Source organism: Brassica rapa, chromosome A07 (genome assembly GCF_000309985.2).
Source record: "Brassica rapa cultivar Chiifu-401-42 chromosome A07, CAAS_Brap_v3.01, whole genome shotgun sequence".
Taxonomy (NCBI): Eukaryota; Viridiplantae; Streptophyta; class Magnoliopsida; order Brassicales; family Brassicaceae; genus Brassica; species Brassica rapa.
Genome location: NC_024801.2, coordinates 9,679,801 through 9,690,783, shown reverse-complemented (window position 1 = coordinate 9,690,783; position 10,983 = coordinate 9,679,801). Strand labels below are relative to the sequence as shown.

The following is a 10,983-nucleotide window of genomic DNA, read 5'->3' as shown; positions in this document are numbered from 1 at the left end:
AAGCTGAGAAATGAGATCTCCAGCTTTCAACAGAAGAACTTGGAAGGCTTCAGTGAAGCCTGAGAGAGATTCAAGGGCTACCAAGCTCAATGCCCACACCATGGTTTCTCTAAGGAGAGCTTGCTGAGCACATTCTACCGTGGTGCCCTTCCTAAGTACAGAGCCAGACTGGATACAGCTAGCAATGGGTTCTTCTTGGGGAGGACTGAGGAGGATGCTGAGGAGCTGGTTGACAACATGGTAAAGAGTGACGCAGTCTACAGTGGAGACCACGACAGAGGCAGCAGAACAGATGACAAGCAGACAAGGAAGGAGTTAAAGGCTCTACAGGATAAGATAGACATCCTCATCGCTGATAAAGCCACCCAAGAGCAGCTGCACTTTGTTGGTAACCCAAGCCAAGAGACACCACCTATTGTCCATGAGGTTGAGGGTTTGGAAGGTCAGGAAGAGCTGTGTTTCATCAACAACAATGGTAGCTGGTACAAAAAAGAGCCCAACTTTCAGTACAACAACTACCAACAGAAATCCTATCTCAACAACCAACAGAGTGGTTATCCGCCTAGAAACAACCAGCAAGGCAGCTATCAGCCTCAACAAAACCCCTCGTCTGGTTCCTCTGCTCCTCAAGAGAGCAGCACTAATACCTTACTGAAACAAATCTTGGAGTCTCAGACTAGAAGTGAGAAGCATGTTGGTTATGAGTTGAAGAACCTTCATTCCAAGATTGATGGGAGCTACAATGAGCTCAACAACAAATTCTCACACCTTGCTTCTACAGTAAAGAATTTAGAGAATCAGTTTGCTTTCATGAACACTCACCAGAATCGCCAGCAAGGATCTCTACCTGGAAAATCTGACCAAAACCCCAAGGAGGCCAAAGCTATCACCCTTAGGAGTGGTAAGCAGTTACCTCCTAGAACCCTCACCAAGGATGCTGAGAAACTAGGTGAGGAGGTGGCCATCAACTTAGATGATGATGTGGCAATTGTTGATGAGAAGACCAATGATGAGATTTTGAAGAAGATTATGGAAGCTAAAGGTAAAAGAAAGGTTGGAGAAGAGAAGAAAACAATACAAGATGGTGAAGTTGTTACTCTAGCAAGTGAAAGTTCTTTTGTTCCTCCTACATATGAACCCAAGCTTCCATTCCCTGGTAGATTCAAGAAGCAGCTGCTAGAGAAGTACAAGGCTCTGTTTGAGAAGCAAATGAGTGAAGCTCAGGTTGCAATACCCATCATCGATGCTTTCATGTTGATTCCTCAATACAACAAGTTCCTAAAAAATGTTGTAGCTGCAAAGAAAAAGGAGATGGAAGGCATGATGATTCTTACCCATGAGTGCAATGCCATCATCCAGAGGCTTGATGTTCCAGAGAAGTTAGAGGATCCAGGAAGCTTCACACTACCTTGTGCTCTTGGACCTATGGTATTTGAGAAATGTCTCTGCGATTTGGGAGCTAGTGTCAGCTTGATGCCTTTGTCTGTTGCAAAGAAGCTTGGATTCACTCAGTACAAGAAGTGTAGACTCTCTTTGGTGTTAGCTGATCGTTCAGTGAAGTACCCAGTGGGCATCTTAGAGGACCTTCCTGTGAAGATTGGAAGGTATGAGATACCTACAGATTTTGTGGTGCTTGAGATGGGTGAGGAGGCTCAAGACCCATTGATTCTAGGAAGACCATTCTTAGCTACAGCAGGAGCTATTGTTAATGTGAAGGAAGGCACGATTGATCTCCATTTGGGTAAAGAGAACATCCTCCACTTTGACATCAAAGGGAAAATGAGGAAACCAACTGTGTTCGGGCAAGCCTTCTACATTGAAGAGATGACCACTCCTGCTGATGAGCATCTTGAAGAGTTACCACCTGAGGACGACGAGGAGGGAGCATCTCCCTCTACTCATTCCCTATAGAAGGTAAACCACCACACTCCCTTGTATATACCATTTCATTTTTGCATATTAGTCTTCTTTTCGGTATCTCTCTCTACTTGACAACACAGAGACTGTGTAACTCAAGTTTGGAGGAGGTACCAAGTATTTGATCATGTTTGCTTTGATGTTGTTTCATTGAGTCATGCATTGCATACCTATTTGCATATAAAAAAAAAACAATCATTTAGTTTGCATCATTTGCGTTTCTAGGAGAGTCTAGAGCATATAGGTTGCATTCACTTGCATTGGGAGCAATGATTTTAAATGCCTTGTAAAGAACACTACGTTGCACCTGAGTAGATTTTGCACCTCTCAAAAAGACTTGTATGTTTCGAGCCTTGAAAACTCTTCCTGAAACTTGTTGATTGCTGAAACTCAGTCTTTGAAGCCAACTACAACCTTATTTGAACTGAACGAACTTAATGCTTCTTGCTCATGGTCCCTTGTGTACTGAGTCATGGCTATACACACTTGAGTTGTCACATCCTTTATGCCAATCTTATTTTGACAAACTCTAGTGGTAGACCACTCCTAAAACCCTTCCCTCCTTTTAAGCTTTCATTGTTTGATGAGTGAGGCCTTCTTCGGAAAGTCTTACATGTGCATAATGTTGAGAGTATCGGGAACGACAATGCTTGATCTTCATTCTTGCTAGATTGGGCACTCTATTGTCTAGCTATAGGTGGGGGGTGAGTGTTGTGATTATGATTTGGGAGCAATGAAAAAGGAAAAGAAATGACTCTTTGTGCTTAAGTGAATTGTTTTATTGGGATAAATAGAGAAGCCTCTAGCTCAAGTTTTGAAAAGTCTTGGCCCCCAGCCTAAAAAAAAAAAAAAAAAAAAAAAAAAGAAACGAAATAAAAGAGAGAAAAGAAAAAGAAAAGAAAGAAAAGGGGGCTAGCAAAGTTGTTAGGAGCTAAGAAATGTTTTGAGGTTGTGAAAAATCCCTTGTAGATTTCAAAGAGAAAGAGCTGATGTTTTTAGAATCTTTTGGTGAGAGATGTGAGTTGGGTTTGACATTGAAAAATGATTGTGTAATTGTATGTTTGGGGAAAAGGGTAGAACAATGGAGATTGAGCATTGTATGCATGAGTTGATCCCTTTCTTAGATATATTATGTGCAATGTCAAGTCTACATGTTTCGAGAGTAAACCACCTTAAAGATCATATGTTTTGAACCTCTTGAATCACTTGAATAAAAGCCTTCCCTTACCCAACCAAATGATTTGGACCAACTGACCATTTGCAAGAATTCACCTAATGTTTTATGCTTAATGAATGTGAGAGTTGGTTGATTTGAATGTGTGGATGCTTGATGATGAGTGTAGGGGCAAAAAGGAGTTGAGATAGGCCTAGAGAAGCTAGAGTGTAATAAGAGAGTGTGCTCATGCTGGATTTGATGTTGAATTGAGTGCTAGTTGTGTTTCTTTTGGCTATGAGTTCCCACCTTCAAACCTCTCTCCCTATGAGTTCTAGAAAGTTCACTTGTGGACAAGTAAAAGAACAAGTTTGGGGGAGTTGATATCCTGCATATTTACATTGTTTTATTCATTCATCCATGAGCATTTTCATCATATAGATTAGGATTTAGCCATGTCTAGGTTGCATTTTGCATTCATTGTCCTTATTAGGTGTTGGAGTGTGCCATGGAGTGATTTGAGATGTTTGGGAGTATTGTGATCCAAAAGGAGGTGAAAGATGAGCATGGATGGAGCCTTTAGAGAAATCTCCTATTGCTAAGATTTTGTGGAGACATAGAAAATTGAGTTAGCTTTCTAATGGAAGTGGTTTCAAGTCATTTGGAGATGTAATGAAGGAGTTATGATCAATTTACTAGAGGCATATCCATCCTGGTCGAGCATCGCAGAGTGACCTCTCAGAGCGACCTACCGAGGTCACTCCCAGCCAGAGCGACCAGCCAGAGCGACCAGCTCAGGTCACTCGCGTTTTGCCGCGGCAAGACACGAAGAAACACGTCGGGAGTGACCTCCTGGAGCGACTATGCTAGGTCACTCCGCGTGTTTTGTTTGGACGATTTTTATGTTATTTCAGGGGCCTTTTGGTCATTTGTTTTGATGTTTTTACACTTTCTAAACCTAAGTTAAGTACTTTTGTAAGCCATTGGAGGCAAGATAATCTCTTTTCTAGAGAAGAACTAGTAAAAAACCTCTTTTGATTCAGATTTCATTGCTTTCATCTTGTGTTCTTGTTGATTTCTTATCTATTTCTCTACATGGTTAATCTGAAATCCAATATGGGTTTAAGAGGAATCATGGAGATTAGTGAGTAATCACCTTTTGAATTCATGGGTTAGGGAGATCAAGGGTGATTAGGTTAGTTCTAGGATGTTTTAGTGTAAATCATTCTTGTTCCTTGCTAGTAGAGTATTCATAATGCATCTTCTGAGTTGGCCACTCAAAAGTTGATCAATAGGCATTTTCCACCCAAAAGGTGTTTGATGAAATGCCTGAGACAACTCTCCTAGACTTTTAGTATACTTTGCCAAAGACATTTGTTGTTAAAGGTGCTAAGATAGCTAATAGACTTATTAGTAATGATTGCTTTCATATTATTCAACCAAAGACATTTGATGTTTGAGATATGTTAGCAAATGAGCATTCATCTAGACATAGAGCTTGCTTAGAATTGTGTCTAGGCTTAAGGTTGATAGTTTGATTGATCATTTGTCATCCTTAGTTCGATACTTGATCACCCAAAGTCTAATCCCTATGCCCATGAGTTCTCTTTTCCCTTAGTCAAGAAAGTATAATTCTGTTATTGCTTTCTAGTATTAGTAGTAGTTTAAAACCCATCTAAATCATTGGTTGCACTTAGATTAAGTGAGTACTTGCATTCTCAGTGCTTTGATATCCCTCAGAACTGGTTCGACAATCATTTATACTACAACATTTGTCTTAGGAGCCTTGAAAACTCCTAACATCAATATTCATCATGATATTTAATTCTCCATGATTTTAAATTAAATCATTAGTTTAATTAATAATATTATTTAAAATTTATTTTAATATATATATATATATATATATATATATCATGATATTTAGGATATTTAACTAATAAATAGATATTCACAATAGATAGTTTTTGTTGATTTATGTTCTCCATAATTTTAAATATGGGTCATTATTTTAATTAATATATTATCTATGCCATTAATATTATTATCTATCCTATTATTTAATATATATATATATTTATATATATATATATATCACGATATTTAGATTTATCATTTTTTCCTTGATTTTAGGATAAATCATTAGTGTAATTAATAGGGAAAATTTGGAGAAATGCATTCAAATAAGATTATAATTTGAAAACTACACCCTTATTTAAAATTTTGGAAAATATACTTATATATATATATAAATTTACCTAATTGCCCATTCTTAATATTTCTAATATATTGTTTAAATTTTTTTTTTAAAAAAAATTGTAGTTTCTAATATATTGTTTAAAAATCTTTTTAAGAAAAATCGTACAGAATCTATCTAATATCTTTTTAATATATCTACATAATATATATTTCTTATTATTTTGAAAAAAAAAGAAATCAAAACCCATATCGTCTTCTCGTCTTCTTCTCCTTGCCATTTCTGAAACTTTTCCCCTTTTTCTCTTAGTTTCACAGATTCTTCCTCTTAGAAGTTTGTAGATTCATGAATCATATTTCAGTTTCTAATTCTGATTCTATTTTATTCTGACAATAAATCTGTTTTATCTTTCGTTTAGGAAAATCATGTTGCATTTGACTGGAGTTTTAGGAGAGTGGAAGATGAATAAAGAATCATGGAGATTAAAGGTGAATACAAGAGCAGGAGGTAAATTATTTACCATTAAGGAAGGCTTGAAGTTTGATGAGATGGTTGAGATGGTTCATGAAGATTTTGGTATAAATAGGTTGGGTAATGAGTGTTGTTCAAAAAAAAAGGTTGGGTAATGAGTTAGAACTTAGCTACGCACTACCAGAATCAATGCTTCGAGATATGCCTAAGGATACACCTCCTGTTTTTGTGAACAATGATAGGCAATTAGTTTCTGCGTCTTTGCATCTCGGTGAAGAATGGAAACCTAGGGAACCATGATCAAGGTTTCAGTCGTGAAGATACTGCCATTGATGGAAAAAGGCATGGAAATAAGAATAAGAATGTTGATAGACAGGAGAGTAATCAGGAATCAGAAGTGGAAGTTTCTAATTTTCATGATGCAAAGGTCATTGAAAAGGGACAATGGTTCAAAAATAAATCAGAGCTGTCTTGGGGTAGTAGAGGATATATAATGTTTATTGACTATTGTTATTTTATTGACGTTTTATGGGTTGTGATTGTTTATAATAATTTCAATGCGAGTTGAACTTTTTTTTTGTCTACAAATACAATCTATACTATTAAAAGAGAAATTTTCCGAAAAATCTACTTATACAAGATTGTTGCACCATTTTATTATACTACTAATATTTTGGTCTTACCTTAAATAAAGACTAGCAATATGTTACCATATATTTCTTGAACAATATCTATATTATTAAAGGAGAAGTACTCATTAAAAAATACCCCTAAGTTTTCTAACTTATTTACACTTCCATGCCACTGAGAGTTAAATTAAACTATCAATTTTAATGCTTGTCTTTTCCAGTTAAATTAATGAGTTTCTTTAATCAAATTTAAAATTTTTTTTTGGATAATTATGCTATTTCAAACTATGAGAAATATTATAGACGATTCTACAACCGACAATTCTACCTGCCTTATTAGGATTCAAGTCTAACTGCATCACCTAAGCCGCCCTATCGGATCCACGCTTGAAGGTACTCCTTGCGCCATGCTGCAGATCTCTTGTAAGTCTTTTCTCCATTAATTCGCATAATTCCGCCTTCTCCGGGAATCGAAACCCAGACCTCCTGGTGTAGAAGTATTAATGTACCCTTAGTCAAACCACTGGACCAAGTGGGCTTCCACAAATCAAATTTAAACTTAATGTCATTAAATGAACCTACATATTTTAATGTTTGTCTTTTTCCGTTAAATTAATGAGTTTTCCTTAATCAAATTTAAACGTATGATTTTTGCATAATACTTCAAATTGAACATTGAAACAGATAGAATAATTTTTTAATCTTTTACCGACACAGAACTTAAACAAAATAAAGAGTTAAATGTATTTTTTTTGTTACACTTCCCGGAAAAAAACGGTTACAACATGGGCTTTCATAATATGGCATTTTAACATATTAATGTTATGGACATTTAATAATTATCTTGACGAAAAACAGAGACTATAAATAATTTATTATTAATAAAATTATGAAATTATTTACAATTTGATGACTAATTCATCGCTCTTTTTTATATGTTAAATTTTTCATAGAAGTTTAAAAATCACTGTATTTTCTTTAAACATGTATATTTAATTTATAATCTTTTATGTCATACTAAATCATAATATAATATTTATTCATATTTTACATTAATAACCATTGTTTTTATATATCGTCTACAATTCTCTAATTACGTCTGTTTGTTCTATTTTTTATATGATATCAAATATTTATCATAGATAGATGGTTTAAGATGCCAAAAAATTATTTACTTGGTGAATATAATACATCAAATATTACAAATACATCATTTAGTTAAAAAATAACCAAAAACCAAAAATTCATATATATCAGGGTCTAATTTACCTTAATCAGTAAAGATATATATCATTATTAATAAAATATAATTTTTCCTAATATTTACTCCTATAATTTTTGTATCTAACAAAATAATTTTGTAATCAATCAAATTAACTATAAATTTGTCTCTGTTAATTAATTAATCATCAATATCGTTTTACATATATAGATTTCCACGCCATTTCACACATAGATGGTTTGATCCATGTATAAAAGTTTTTGGTCATATCATTAATTAATTCAACTATATAATATTTTTAATACTTTTAACTGAATTATGTTATTAACCCACATTTCATGTGATACATTTTTCTTCAAATATTTTAAATTGATCTTTATAAATAGTATTTATAATAAAAAAAATTGCTATTTATGAAAAATTTAAAAACTATTGAAAACCATATAAATCTATACAATTAAATTATCCAAAAATCTGTCAAGTAAATATTAGGGAAGTCTTACCAACTAAACAAATATAATGAGAGAGAGAGTAGACATGTGAATTCAGGTCTTTGGGGTCAGGTACAGATTGATTTCTTTTAGGTCTGGATTTTTTAGGTTCTAGATATTTAGACCCAACTAGGTATTTCAAAATTTTCAAATACGTAATGGGTGTGGATATTTAAGACAAAAAAAAATTGAAGTATCCGAAAACTAAAAAATTCCCGAAAACCAAACAAATACCCGGAAAAATATTCAAATATCAAATCCCACCTCCCCCCCTCAAACAATGTTTTTACCTGAAATCTGATGGAGGAACCAAAAAACACACTCAAATTTTATCTGAATGCCCAAAATATTTTTTTTTTTTAAATTTGAAATTTTATTAAAAACCTGAGACTATACCTAAAACCAAACCCATAACGTTTTTTAAAAAATCGTAATACAGAAAACATATTCAAAATACCCAAATATACCTAATATACACAAAATATTTTATGTAATTTAGGTACCGGGTTGAGTCTCTAGCATGATCCAAACTGAAAGCTAGACCCGCAGGTTCAAAAATACATTATTATTTACAAAGTGATTTTTTGCATTCGAGCTCTCACATTTAAAGTTATAGCGGTTAAATCGTTGTACCCTTAATGAATAATTTGCTTAGACATTAGTTAATCATAAAATATTTACAATAAAAATAAAAATTAACCAAAAAAGAAACATATTATAAAATATATATATAGTTAGTGTATATCTCAATGCTCCCGTTGATGCAATAGTGTTATACATATTTTAATGGTTTATTTTATGAACTTATATTATCAAGATAAACATGTTGTTACAGTTTCTATTTTCAATATGTTCTCACAAAGCTCATTTTTTATTCCTTCTTTTATTAAGTTTAAAAAAACAAAGATGTGCAGTTATATATTAATGAAAAATAAAATTTTGTAAATAATTCATTATATAATTAATTAACACGAATTTTATATAAATAATATTAGATTTATAAGTTATATTAGTTAATTTATTATAAATTATATAATAATTTTTTCAAAATAAAAATAAGATAATTATTATATATTGTGTTGTTATCTGGAAATAATTTTTTAAAATTATGATGTAAAAAAATATAATTAAAATTATTTGAGAAAAAAAATTGAATAAGGATATTTTATAAAATATTTTTAATATGTGAGTGTTTTAAAAATTTAATACAATAATAAATAAATATATATATATTGATGAAATTTCATATATTATCATACTGGTTTTTGAATTAATAAATTATAAACTAATAAGTATTCGTAAGAAAATTATGTACGCATGTGCGGGCAAAACACCTAGTTCAACTTTGTTTATATTCAAAAAATCCGCGCTTTCGAAACACAGGTTAAAATATAATAAGTGTTAATTTAAAAATCCAATTTTCCTAAATTGATTATTATTATAGAAAAGATTTTGGTCTAAAATCTACATCTCATAAATAAAACATTTAAACAAAAGAACATAATTTAATATATTGAGTACTGGTATGAATCTTTACTTTTAATATTAATTTAAAATTTATATCTAATTTAATAATTTCACATTTGTATAAAAATAGATATTAAAATTTTTAGGTATATATATATGACCATCACCTAGTTCAAATTATTACATAAAGAAATTTCATTACTTTACAATATTGAACATATAAGGAAATTTGCCTGTTAATTTGAGACATTCTCTATTTCACTGTCATTATCTACTGATTGAGATTTATCAAGATCTGAGAGATTAATCATCATTCCGTTATTTAGAACTTTTGTCATATGCTATGTTTGTAAAATGGGTCAATTTTATTTACTAGATCTTCTTTTTTGTAAATAAAAGTTAATAATTTCTGATTGTTTCTCAGAAAACATATAACTAATATGTGTTTGCCCAAAAATATAACTGATATGTTTAATTAGGCTTTTCTTAAACAAACTCTAAACTTGTATATTGAGATGAATTATCCTGATAGCTTGGTTAATAAACGAGTTTGACTCATAGCCTAGACTTGCTAACTGCTACCACGCTGGTTTTAACTCACACATGCCTGTCCAATAGAGTCGTCACATGTTTAGATAAATCATAAGTTTTCGTATTCCGGGTCGAGTTTCATTTATGAGCAAAATAATAATCGTTGACAAAAAATAATAATAATCAAAATACGTGGTTCAGAATTATAAAATGAATTGACAAGTGGTTGTATGAAGATCAAACGCGTGTCATAGTTCAGAATACGTGGTTCAGAATTATATTTATTGATCAGAGTTGTCTCAACATTGTCTGAAGTCTTAAAACTCCCAACAATACCATTTCATCTATTAACTTCACTATAAGATCATTATAGTGATACATTCGTTTATGTGATCAGAGTTGTATCAACATCGCCCTGTTGTTTACAGGATAATAGCGAGAACGTCTTCAAACTGGCTTGTTGTGAAAATTCACAATAAATCGTTATCTGACTTATTATAACTTTAATCAACTAGTTTAATGGCAACTTGTGACATCTTTAATTGTTTCCAACCATATATCTGACTTCTAAGCATTCATGTTAATTAATCTATACACACATACAGGTTTAGGTTCTAACCATTACTTTTTAAATACGGCATCATTTCTTTATCACTAACCAAGCAGATATCTAACCATTACTTTTTAAATACGGCATCATTTCTTTATCACTAACCAAGCAGATACCCCAGAAACCAGGGTATAAGGAAATATTCTAACCAAACCCTTTGACTATTATTAGTAAAGAATCATACTCAGGTACACAGGAAACCATTTACAAATCTAGAGTTTTCTCTCGGAATTGGATGCTTCGATAGTTCGATGGGCATTTGATGACTTGTTTGTTGGGGGTTGCATGACCACGA

At 32.4% G+C, this 10,983-nt stretch overlaps 1 long non-coding RNA gene and 1 other non-coding gene across 2 annotated transcripts; one reads left to right on the top strand and one right to left on the bottom strand.

The window, feature by feature from the left end:
- LOC117127062 lies at positions 1-107 on the bottom strand. The gene has a single exon (XR_004449820.1). It is a non-coding gene; the product is annotated as a small nucleolar RNA R71 (small nucleolar RNA).
- Positions 108-4,709: 4,602 nt separating this feature from the next.
- LOC108870361 lies at positions 4,710-7,231 on the top strand. Its single transcript, XR_004449675.1, has 2 exons — positions 4,710-5,853; positions 5,885-7,231. It is a non-coding gene; the product is annotated as an uncharacterized LOC108870361 (long non-coding RNA).
- Positions 7,232-10,983: the final 3,752 nt, after the last annotated feature.